Genomic DNA, 11913 nt, shown 5'->3' with positions numbered 1-11913 from the left:
CTAACTATCAGGTCTCAAATTTGAGTCAATATTGTGAGACTAACGTTAACCGTGCGATTCTGTAACGTGAGACAGTCTCAAGTCTCTAAATTTGAGATTTTGAGTTAGAGACAATTTTTGAGACTTGAGACGATTTTGCTATTCTGTAAGTGACAGTCACAAAATCTATTACATTTCATCATTCAGAGATGTTTTTACACTTGAATGGAAATAAATATGTCGATAACAAATATTAAATTTTTTATAACATCGTAAAAAAAACATTGTTATCAATAAAAATAAAAATATATGTTGACTTTGTTTCATAATATTTACGAAATTTATGTAAAATTTATTTATTTTTAACTTTTTCGTGTTTGAGTTGCTTACAAAGTATAAAAATACGACAATCGATTAATATCTATGATGACATCTATTCAGTATATTCAAAATGGCAGACACGAGCTCTTTTTAATTTTGTGACCGGCTAACTACCAGGTCTCAATATTTTGAGACTAACGCTAGAGACTGTTAAGTCAATAGTAACTAGTCACAAATTGAGACTTTACCTCAAAATATAAACATTGCTAATAAATGCCAATAAATGTGACAGATGGTTGGCAATAGCTATTGCTCGTCGAGAGGCGGTGTATCATCAAAGGCTATTTACAAATAAATTTTAATTTTTTGCTGATAAGAAAATTTAATAAAACAAGCTTTTGCAGTATCTTTGACATATTCTCATATTTTTTACTTTCTTAAATTTGTTTTTGGAATTTGTAAATTTTTTCAGTGCGGCAATTCTGTTTTCTAGTCGGTCGTTCCTTGCGATTTCCATTTGATATATAAAGGCACACTTCACGTCCGGAAGCTTCGTCTCCTACTACGGGGGTTGGTGTACAAAGTTTTCAGTGCGATAAATGGAGAAAACATCATTAATCTAATCCAGAGTTTTGTTTTGATTCTCGCGACGGCGATACCACTTCGCGTTCGACGTCGTACAATTTTGTGGAATAAACGTTTGGCTTCGTTTTGCCACCTAATATCGGATATAAAACTTAGATACATATTGCAAAGAGTTTCGGTAAAGGAAATCTCGATATAAACAGTTTACTTTTCGGCTAACGAAAAAAGCTATTTATATGCTCGTATGGTAGCTTGTGTGAACAACATAATGAGGTAGATTTGCGTACTGATGGTTGAATAACAAAATTGTGTTTTGGAGGTAGGTCTTACTTTGTGTAACCACGGCCGTCGGTGGAAAAATTACCAGATATAAGTGAAAACAAATTTTTTTTAACCAATACTTGTACTATATACGTGACTCATAACATTTTTAAAATATCAAATATTTGTTTGTGTAAAAAATAAGTATAAACATGTGTATAGTTTTCCCGCAATGAAGCATTGTGATTTTCTTACGACAAAAGTTCTATATCTGCTGAGTTCATATAATCGCCTTCTCTCCCGTGGTATCTGTGTATGTTTGTTCGCGAATATTTGTACATATGTATGTGCATCTACTGTTTGCTACTGTGCAATAGCATACATCTAAACGTACAGTAAGTATGGGTACGTAGGTAAAGCGCGTAGGACTTCAGCAGCCATCCATTTGGCCTATCTAAAATGTAGCATACTTTTATTTACATCTATTTAAATATATGCATGCACATGTAAATAAGTACATACATGTGCACATCGTTTTTAAATATAAAAACTTGCACATGTACAATAGTTGAAAAATATGTACAGAAATAAAAGTTGTTGTAGTGGCGGCAAAAATGCTGCCGTGCATACGTAGGTAGCTTAGACGAAAGAAAAATTTTTGAGCGTATACCATCTACGCTGTATACTTTTAGAGATGGTACATTTGTTGGAATGCCTACTTTCAGATGGACTAAAATTTCTGGCACAATTCCGTTTCTTTGGCGCCGCGATTTGAAGGTACCGTTGGAAAGAAGTAGTTCTCCTGATTAAAAAATATATAGAGTTATAGGGTACGCAAACGCTTAGTTTACGAGATATTCGACCTTAAAGTTCAAAAATTCGCAAAATTCGAATATTTCGAGAAGCTATTTCACCACGATAAACACACTTTATTCACATTTTTTTCTTCAAATTAATTAAATTACACTATAATCTTTTAAATAAATCCGCATTTTACACTTTTAGCAGGTTTTTTACTTAAAAAATCTTTATTTTAAAAATTACATTTTACACTCCTTTGAACATCACTTGTTTACCAAAAATTACGACGAAATGGAGCGCTGCCATGTGATGATAAGGCAATTCGCTGAAATTCCTCTTTTTCGAAAAAATTCCTCTATTCATGCATATTTATATTTTCTGTTTTAAATTTATTAAGCAAATAAGTAATATTATATACATGTATTAGTAATATTATATAATAATATTATTTATACATATGTATAAGTAATATTATATAATAATATTACGTAGTAAAGTGTAAAGTATACCAAAAATCAGTGTTTTTGCTCATTTTTCCATACAAACTGAAACCAATGCAACCCAGCCAACATTTTTGTATGGACAAGAAATCAAAATAAAGAAAACCAAAATGTTTCAGTGCAATGTATATACATATTTAATTGCATCTATTAATGACACAAAGGGATCCGGGGGGACCGAAGTACTTTCGTGTAGTACTCCTTTCTGCGTTGGCGACCTTCGGCCGCGGTCTTAAAAAATAACCTTGGTCGAGCGAATACCCGGGGTGACCGAAGTACTTTCGTGTAGTACTACTTTTGGTTGGATAGAGTTGCTGCTCCAGATTAAGAAAATATATAATTATTGCCGCCGCAAACTTATAGTTTTCGAGATATTTGCATTTAAAGTTGAAAATTTTGCAAATTTTATCTTGCAATTTCTCGATTTCTAGTAATTATTTATTTCATATTATGCACTTATACTTTATTATTATTTTTTTAGTAATTATTTAGTTATTTGCTTAAAATAAGCATTTTATATTTTACAAAAAAATCATTCCATCCACAATAACAAAAGTATTCCGTGTTTACAGATAATAAGTGTTGCCAAAATCACACATTTATCAAACGAATAAAAATGAATCAAATAAGATTATACCCCAAATACATAAATCATTGCCCCTTTTCTTCATACATCATGATTTTTTATCGGGCTGGCCGCCAACGCCAAAAAGGAGTTTTACTCAAAAAAATACCCGACACACCCCGGTGTTGGATCGGCCAGGGTTATTTTTTTTGAAGCGCGGCCGAAGGCCGCCAACGCAAAAAGTAGGGGGAAACTTTAGTATACCATCCCACGATTTCAGGGTTAAAAGTGGTATGGTTGGATAGAGCTGCTGCTCCAGATTAAGAAAATATATAATTGTTGCCGCCGCAAACTTATAGTTTTCTAAATATTTGCATTTAAAGTTGAAAATTTTGCAAATTTTATCTTGCAATTTATTGCAATTTGCATTTTACATGGACGAAAACACAAGTTTTCGTGCGAAAACCAGTTTTTCCCACGAAAACATGTTTTCAATGTCGGTCCGAACATAGTATAACATCACTTTTCGTAGCTTTACAGGAGAAGCAAAAAACCGTATAAAAAGAAAACCACTTGAGATATTGCAACAAAATTTTCAATTCTGAATTAACACGAAACTATAAGTATATTTGAAGGGGAATGTTTAGTTTAGTATCTCATTTTGAAGAGGTTTTGCGCAAAGGGGGAGGGGGCGGGGGGCTTGCTACCCCCCTCATTTGAAAGGTAATGAATGGAACTTTTCAATAATACCACCCTTCCCCCCCCCCGGGGGGCTCTAGGGCAGCCTCCTGAAAATGGCGTAAAATCGTAGTTTTTCCATACAATTTTCACTAATTATTATAAAAGTTGTGTATTTTTACGCAGAGAGTGACTCTATGTTTATTATTTTTATTATTTCAATGAATTAAAGTGGAAATCCACTTTATTTAAATAATAAAAACACTGAAAATTAGAAATTGTATATGCATCGGTAATAATGCATACAACTAGTTGAAGTACCAAGATAACCCAACCAACCATTTATACAAGACCCCCTAAATAATAAAATTGGGTTTTCATCGCGCGATCTTTTTTTTCAAATTTTGAATATATTTTCAGCATAATATACTACATTGAAACAAGCGCCGCAGGCGAAAATTTGGAATAAAAAATCGCGCGATTTTTTATTCCAAATTTTGATTATATTTTCAGTATATTATAACATCGAAACAAGCGCCGCAGGCGAAAATTTGGAATAAAAAATCGCGCGATTTTTTATTCCAAATTTTCATTATATTTTCAGTATAATATATTACATTGAAACAACCGCCGCAGTATATAAGACCTACCATTTTGATTCGTTGGGTTATTACTATCTTCCTTTTGTGCTTATTTTCTTCGTCGTTTGACAGTTCATATTCAGTAATTTTGTTTACATTTCAAGGAACAATATAACACGTAATTGAAAGCTGTTTTATTTATTAAATTGTACATAAAATTGCAACTTAAAATCCATAATTTATCATTAATTCAATTAAATATTGTTACGAATTTACTCTTGCTAGTTTACTTTGTTAGGTTCGTATCTCTGGATTGACAAATAAAATCAACACTGTTTAATTTAATTCAACAACTCTTTATTTCACAACTCGTCTACACTATAGCAGTTTACTCTTAGCACTGATTGATTACGTTGGCGCTGCCACGGCTTATATAGCCACGCACTTCTCGCTGATGCCGACGTGTCCTTCTAGAATATCGCGTCTGGAAATTACCAGAACATACGGCTATACGGCGCCAGACGCAAGCAGACAGTCGCGGCGCCAGACTCAGCAATTGTTTACCTAGACAAGCAGACAGTGCGGCGCCAGATGTCTATTGTTTCGACAAGCAGACAGCCGTGGCGCCAGATGTCTACAACAAGACAAATGCTATTCCATATACCTACAGCTATTGTTCATAATCAGGGATGCATATAGCAATACAAATAAAACTTAATACTACTTTTTGTAACACTGCCCTCCACTAAAGCCTAATCGTCCCGATTAGGCACAAATCCTCTTGAACCAAATGGGGCGAGCCTCTCCAAATGTACTACTTTCATTTTACATCGTGCTTTTCCATTTCTTTGTATGCGGTATACCACGTCATTAAGTCGTTTCATCACCATATAGGGTCCTTCCCAGGCTGTCTGCAGTTTCGGGGACAAGCCTTTCTTTCGAAGTGGATTGTACAACAGGACCAGATCACCTTCTTCAAAACCTTTTGAATTTGCCGCTTGATCGAACCGGTCCTTCATCTTATTGCTCATCAGATGCGTATGCTGTCTTACCATTAGATGCAATTCATTCATTTCTTCCTTTAAGGCAGAACAATAATCTCCATCATTTCTTACAGCTGTAGGATTCGTTCCAAACTTAAGATCAGCAGGGAGTCGCAGATCAGATCCGAAAATAATCTTTGCCGGCGTGTAACCAGTTGTCTCGTGCTTCGCTGAACGATACGCCAGCAGGAACATCTGGATGCGCTTGTCCCAATTCCGTTGGTCTTTATCAACGATTTTCCGCAGATGTTCTTCGAGCGTTCGGTTGAATCTCTCTACCATCCCATCTGATTGTGGGTGTAACGCTGTTGTCCGTGTCTTATGGATGCCCAATAATGTACAGACTTCTTGGAAAATGGAAGATTCGAAATTCCTGCCTTGATCTGAGTGTAATTCGACGGGCACTCCGAACCTTGTTATCCAATTTTCTACAAACGCTTCGGCTACGGTCTTCGCTTCCTGGTTTGGTAAGGCATATACTTCTTGCCATTTACTGAAATAGTCCATGACAACCAGTAGATATTTGTTTCCGGCCGTACTGGTTGGGAACGGACCTGCAACATCCATTGCGACTCGTTCAAATGGTGATCCCACGTTGTACTGTTGCAGCCTACCGCGACTTTTGGCTTTAGGACCTTTAGCAGCCATGCACTCTACGCAATTACTTATCCATTCTGCTATGGAATCTCGACAACCGATCCAGTAGAACCGTTGTTTAATCTTCTCTATAGTTTTTGTAATTCCAAGGTGCCCTCCACTAGGTCCATTGTGATATTCTTTCAATACTTTCGGGATCATGGACTTCGGTACTATGATCAGCAGACGAGACTGTTTGCCATCTTCGCTTTCCCAGGTACGATGAAGGTATCCATTAACGAGGTTTATGCTGTTCCATTGGGCCCAATATGCTTTTGCAGTTGGACTCTCGTTACTTATTTGTTCCTTTGATGGTCGTACCCCATTTTCTTTTGCTATTATCAGCTTTGCAAGATCAGGGTCCTCCAGCTGATTGATTCTGATGCGGTGAGGAGTCCAATCATCTTCAGGTTCTATATTCAGTAATCGCACGTCGATTATACCTTCTTTTCCCTCTGATTTGGAGCAATGTTTACGTTCCAGTGGACAAGGGCGACGCGATAATGCATCCGCATTTTTGTGGTGAATCCTCTTTCGGTGTTCTGTTGGTTGATTCCGTTTTGATGGGTTTACCTTTATATTGCAATTACGGGCAAAGTGACCCGCTTTTCCACAGTTGAAACATCTGCCTGTTGTATTTACTCGCTGTGCAGCAATTGCCTTCAGAGTCTTCAATATTTCTTCCATCAGCGCTGGTTGTTCCGTTTCAACTCTTTCTACTTTGAGTGCTGGTTTACTTAGTAGGGAAGCTGTTTCCTGTGTGAGGGCGTGCGAAACCGTTTCAGCAAATGTTCTTTTTGGCAATGCATATGTGGCGCGTTTGGTGTCCACATCTCGAATTCCATTTATGAAACATTGAATTTTTACCCTCTCAATGTAATCCACAGGTGCATCTGCATTTGCCAAATGAGCCAGTCGTTCGATTTCAGTTGCGAACTCTTGCAATGACTCGTTCATTTTCTGACCCCTATTTTGCAGTTCGATCTGGTATATTTGTTTCCGGTGCTCACTACCATATCGTCTTTCTATCGCACTCATCAATGCCTCATAGTTGTCCCGTTCACAGTCTGGAATAGTCTGAAGGATTTCTGCCGCAGGTCCTTTCAATGATACAAACAAGGACGCCACTTTGTCCGCTGCATTCCAGTTATTGGCCATTGCTGTCTTTTCAAACTGAAGTTTGAAAATTTGAAATGGAATACTTCCATCGAATGTGGGTGCCTTCAATCTTGGATTATTTGTTGATGGTGCAGGGCCATGCAGTTGCAGTTCTCGCATACGATTACTCAGTTGAAGAAATTCTGATCTTAAATTTTCTTCGTCATTTTTTATTGTGCTTAATTCGTCTTCAAATTTTGAAAATTTCTCTTGCACTTGTGTATTATTTTCTGTAATCTGTTGTACCAAACGCTTTTCTAACTGCGTATTATTTTCAGTCATTTGTTGTGTAAGGCAAGACTTTAACTGCGATGTATTTTCAGCTATTTGCTGTGCCAGACGATTTTCTGTTTGCACTGCATTTTCTGCCATTTGCTGTGCCAGACGATTTTCTGTTTGCACTGCATTTTCTGCCATTTGCTTAATAGCCACTAACAACGTGTTCATGTCTACACTTGATGATGTTCGTTGTTCTTCTACTTTCTCTTCTACCTTTGTAGAAGTTTCTGGCCCAACAAATTCGAACTCGTCCACATTAATTCCATCCGCTTCCATTGCTTCACGTAATCGTGCCTGCAGATCCGCCTTTTGCCCGCTTATCGGCAAATTACGCTCCTCCAGTTCCTTTTTTAATTGCTGAATTCTCAATTCTCCGAATTTAACCATCTTGAATTTGGATTATTTGACAATCCCACTTCTGACACCAATTGTTACGAATTTACTCTTGCTAGTTTACTTTGTTAGGTTCGTATCTCTGGATTGACAAATAAAATCAACACTGTTTAATTTAATTCAACAACTCTTTATTTCACAACTCGTCTACACTATAGCAGTTTACTCTTAGCACTGATTGATTACGTTGGCGCTGCCACGGCTTATATAGCCACGCACTTCTCGCTGATGCCGACGTGTCCTTCTAGAATATCGCGTCTGGAAATTACCAGAACATACGGCTATACGGCGCCAGACGCAAGCAGACAGTCGCGGCGCCAGACTCAGCAATTGTTTACCTAGACAAGCAGACAGTGCGGCGCCAGATGTCTATTGTTTCGACAAGCAGACAGCCGTGGCGCCAGATGTCTACAACAAGACAAATGCTATTCCATATACCTACAGCTATTGTTCATAATCAGGGATGCATATAGCAATACAAATAAAACTTAATACTACTTTTTGTAACAATATATTTCAAAGAATGTGTGTGTGTTAAATTGGTTAAATTTTTTGCAAGCAGTGCAACAAAAACTTCAAAAGAAGAGAGCCATTGTTTGAGCAAATGTGAAAATGTGCGTTTTTTGCGTACTTATATCTAAAAAACAAATTAACATTTAACAATAAATTTACATTTAAACAAAAGTTTAATTCATTGGCTATCCGTGCTATATAAATTCAAAAAAATCCGTGCACGCATTTAAGAGGTATAAGCAGTGAAAATGAGATACTAAACTAAACCCAACCCTATTTGAAAAAAAAAGTTAAAAAAAATTTAACTAATTTTATAACAGGTGTCTTAGGTTATTTTGAATTTTCATTACTGAATCAAAATAACGTATGATCAATATAAATTAAAATATTTCAAGTCAAAATGAGCACAATGTATTAATTAATTATTTACTAAACAATTCATTATTAAAAAGGTATATTATCATAAAAGTTATGACAGTCTGCTGAAATCAAAGCCTTTAGGTCCTGCAGATGTTGCCACTTCTTCTTGGTTATCGTTAATCTTTGCGGGTGCAAAAGATTAGGCTGCTGATTTCTGGCAGTTCTTTGTGGAAGAAGCTGATACTCGTCCTTAAAACAGGTTTTGTAATATATGGATCCCGTTGTACCATATGCCAAAGCACGAATCATATTTACTGTGGGATCTCCAACTATATTACCTGAGAAAAATAAAATAATAAAATAAAATAATATGTATAGATTTTTAAAATAAGTAAATAAAAATAGAATAGAAAGCTCGGCGTAAAACTTTTCAAAGATGTATAATTGTTTACCTGGTCGAATAGATGAATACCGCTTTGGAAGATTTTCATAACCCAGGAAGTAACTGTGTTGTAGGTGATGAACAACTAGTGGATATGGATTTTTTCGTGCGTCTTTCATTAGTTCAACTAGTTGTATTAACAAGTGAGTAGAGTCACATTCCATTTGTGTATGCCCTACGACTAAATTATGCTCAATGGTAATTTGGTTTACTACAAAAACGATATTAACCCTCGTCGAGACCAACGGGTCTGGCCAGGCATATTTTGTTTTTAAATGTTATTTAAATATATTTAGAGTGTAGCAAACGACTTGCGCTTCCAGGTGGCTTCCTAGAATTTTATTGTCTATAGAATTCAGAAAAAAAAATTCAAGGATATCGTATCGAAAAGGACGAAAAAAGGATATAATATTACACCTTAGTCGAGACCAATGGTGCTTGGCTAGACCCCATATGTTTTGTATGAAAATATATGAACTTTGGAATGTTTCTATCACTTCGCACGGTTAATTTATCTGTTTTCATGTTCATTACATGTCCAAATTGGTTTGTATGTTTATCTAGGTCAAATACTTTAGCCGCTAGAGCGTTTTAAAGGTTAAGAAAAAATGTATTTTTTCTCAAAATGTTAGATATTTTGTGAACGCTATTGCGACGCCCTTGGTAGAGATAGAGGGAAGGTTGAGGGCTTCCCCGAAAGCCCCAAGGGCGAACTAACTCGCAAAATGGTTTTGATCTCCCCCGGCCCCATACCTCCCCAACTGTAGTGAAACAAAGGGGGGGACATGGTGAAAACCCATTTTCGCTTATTGCCACGCCCCCGGTGGGGCCTTGGGGGCAATTGGGCCTTGGAATTATACATTTCCTGAAAGCTCTTTAAATTACCCAACCGGTGCAATTTATTTGACCAACCTAAGTCAAATACTTTAGCCGCTAGAGCGCTTGAAAAGGTTAAGAAAAAATGTATTTTTTCTCAAAATGTATTTTTTCTCAAAATGTTACATTTTTTGTGAACGCTTTTGCTACGCCAAGCGTGAACAAAGCGGTAAATTTGATTTCAATCAAATTGAGAGGTAAGAAATTTCAAAAATCTATCTATATTGTACATATATGAGCGTAAATACAACACGTATTTCCATACAAATGTATGTAAACACATAGGGGCCTAGCCAAGCACCATTGGTCTCGACTAAGTGTATCAGACCGTTGGTCTCGACGAGGGTTAAGGCATTGGATAATACCGCATTCCAATAAAGTGATGGATATTTGGCGTGTTAAGTATTTCTTTCTTTATGTGTTTTATAATAATTGTTGCGAAAGTTGAAGCAACAAGACTGCCTTAATACTTTTACTACCATCTATATGATTTCTATTAGTTGGATTATAACTATTAGTTAATGAGATATAGCATTTCTGTGAATCAACTTGTGTTAGTTTACAAAAAAATGGATCATAGAGCAGTTCGTGTGTTAACAAATCATTGCTTTTTGGAGGAAAATATTGTAGAATTGGCGCAGGGAAATCCACCGATGAAAAGCTATTTGCTAAGCTTGAAGAGGCGAAAGGTCTGTGCAAAGTAAGTGCCCCGCAAGTTCATAATCCCACAAAAACAACGAATAACTGATTCTGAGAAGTGTTTGAGTGCTCTCTAATCGGAATAAAACCCACGTTCGGTGTGCGACAATAGAAACATAGCTTCATCATTTCCCACTGAAGTCCAATCGAGAGTCATTCTAGTGGACTGCACATGATAAACCGGTTCTCAGGCGTAGAAAGACGAAAAGGTCGGCTACAAAGGTTATGACATCAGTCTTTTGGGATGCACGTGGTATAATACATACTCAATGACTGATTACCGAACCAATTACAATCTATCTCACTGCATATTTGGTTGCACTTCTTTTCTACTATTTCAAATACTTAGCAATTGTATTATTTTTGAGGAAGAATATGTTTAAAATTGTACGCATATATTCAAATGATTTATACCAACATGAATTTTGAAATTATTATTTTTTTTTAGCCAAATCGGTTCAGACGTTCTTGATTTATAAATGGTGTAACTAACAACTTTCTTTTATATACATATATATAATAGATGTGAGTTTTTTTTTGAAGAAATGAAATATTCAAATGATTCCTTCAAACATGAATTTCGAACAAAATATAATTTTTGTATTTCAGCCGTTCTTGAGTTATAAATGGTGTAACTAACAACAACTTTCTTTTATATACTTATATAGATAACGTTACGAGTATACATATATAGTAAAATTATGAACCTGAAGTTTCATTTTGTAATAAGATGCATTTGCCTTTGAGTGCGGAATAAGCTTTGCCGCTTGCATGTCCATACATAATAAAGAGCATAAGCCCGCCTTAACACTTTCAATGTATTATTTTTTTCTTCTCTCATTTCCCTTATATCTTTTCTATGGACATCATAATGTTCCACTGAAATATTTTTTGATTCGAACGATATGCAAGTGTCACACACCTCATTTCGTGGTTTAAAAATCGATAAATTAATTGTATTTAAAAATTTCATAAAATTTGGGAAGGATATATGAGCGATACCATTTGCATTATGCGATTTACAGTCTCGAGAATAAACTTCATAGACATTTGTATACGATTTAAATTCTGATTGAAAATACAATTTATTTGTATACTGACGTCGGTAATGGGATTCTAGTTTCGGAATGTCTTCCAACCATTTAATTAAATAATTTAATCTATCATTGGTTTTTTTTTCCGTTTTGTGTTTCTTCTATTTTCCACTTGCCATTTTTTTTATTCTCAGGACCCAATTGAGTGC

The 11913-nt window shown here is 35.9% G+C and overlaps 1 protein-coding gene across 1 annotated transcript in view; it reads left to right on the top strand.

Moving 5' to 3' along the window:
- The first annotated feature begins 603 nt into the window (after positions 1-603).
- The window catches only part of LOC105225759 (uncharacterized), a 142562-nt gene continuing 131252 nt past the window's right edge, over positions 604-11913 (top strand). The window contains exon 1 of the mRNA XM_049459976.1: positions 604-1204. The gene's annotated coding sequence lies outside the window, so the exon portion shown is untranslated. The remainder of the gene's footprint in view (positions 1205-11913) is intronic.

The sequence above is a fragment of the Bactrocera dorsalis genome, chromosome 6, assembly GCF_023373825.1.
Source record: "Bactrocera dorsalis isolate Fly_Bdor chromosome 6, ASM2337382v1, whole genome shotgun sequence".
Taxonomy (NCBI): Eukaryota; Metazoa; Arthropoda; class Insecta; order Diptera; family Tephritidae; genus Bactrocera; species Bactrocera dorsalis.
The sequence above is the reverse complement of the archived record's forward strand: the minus strand, read 5'-3'. Positions and strand labels throughout refer to the sequence as shown.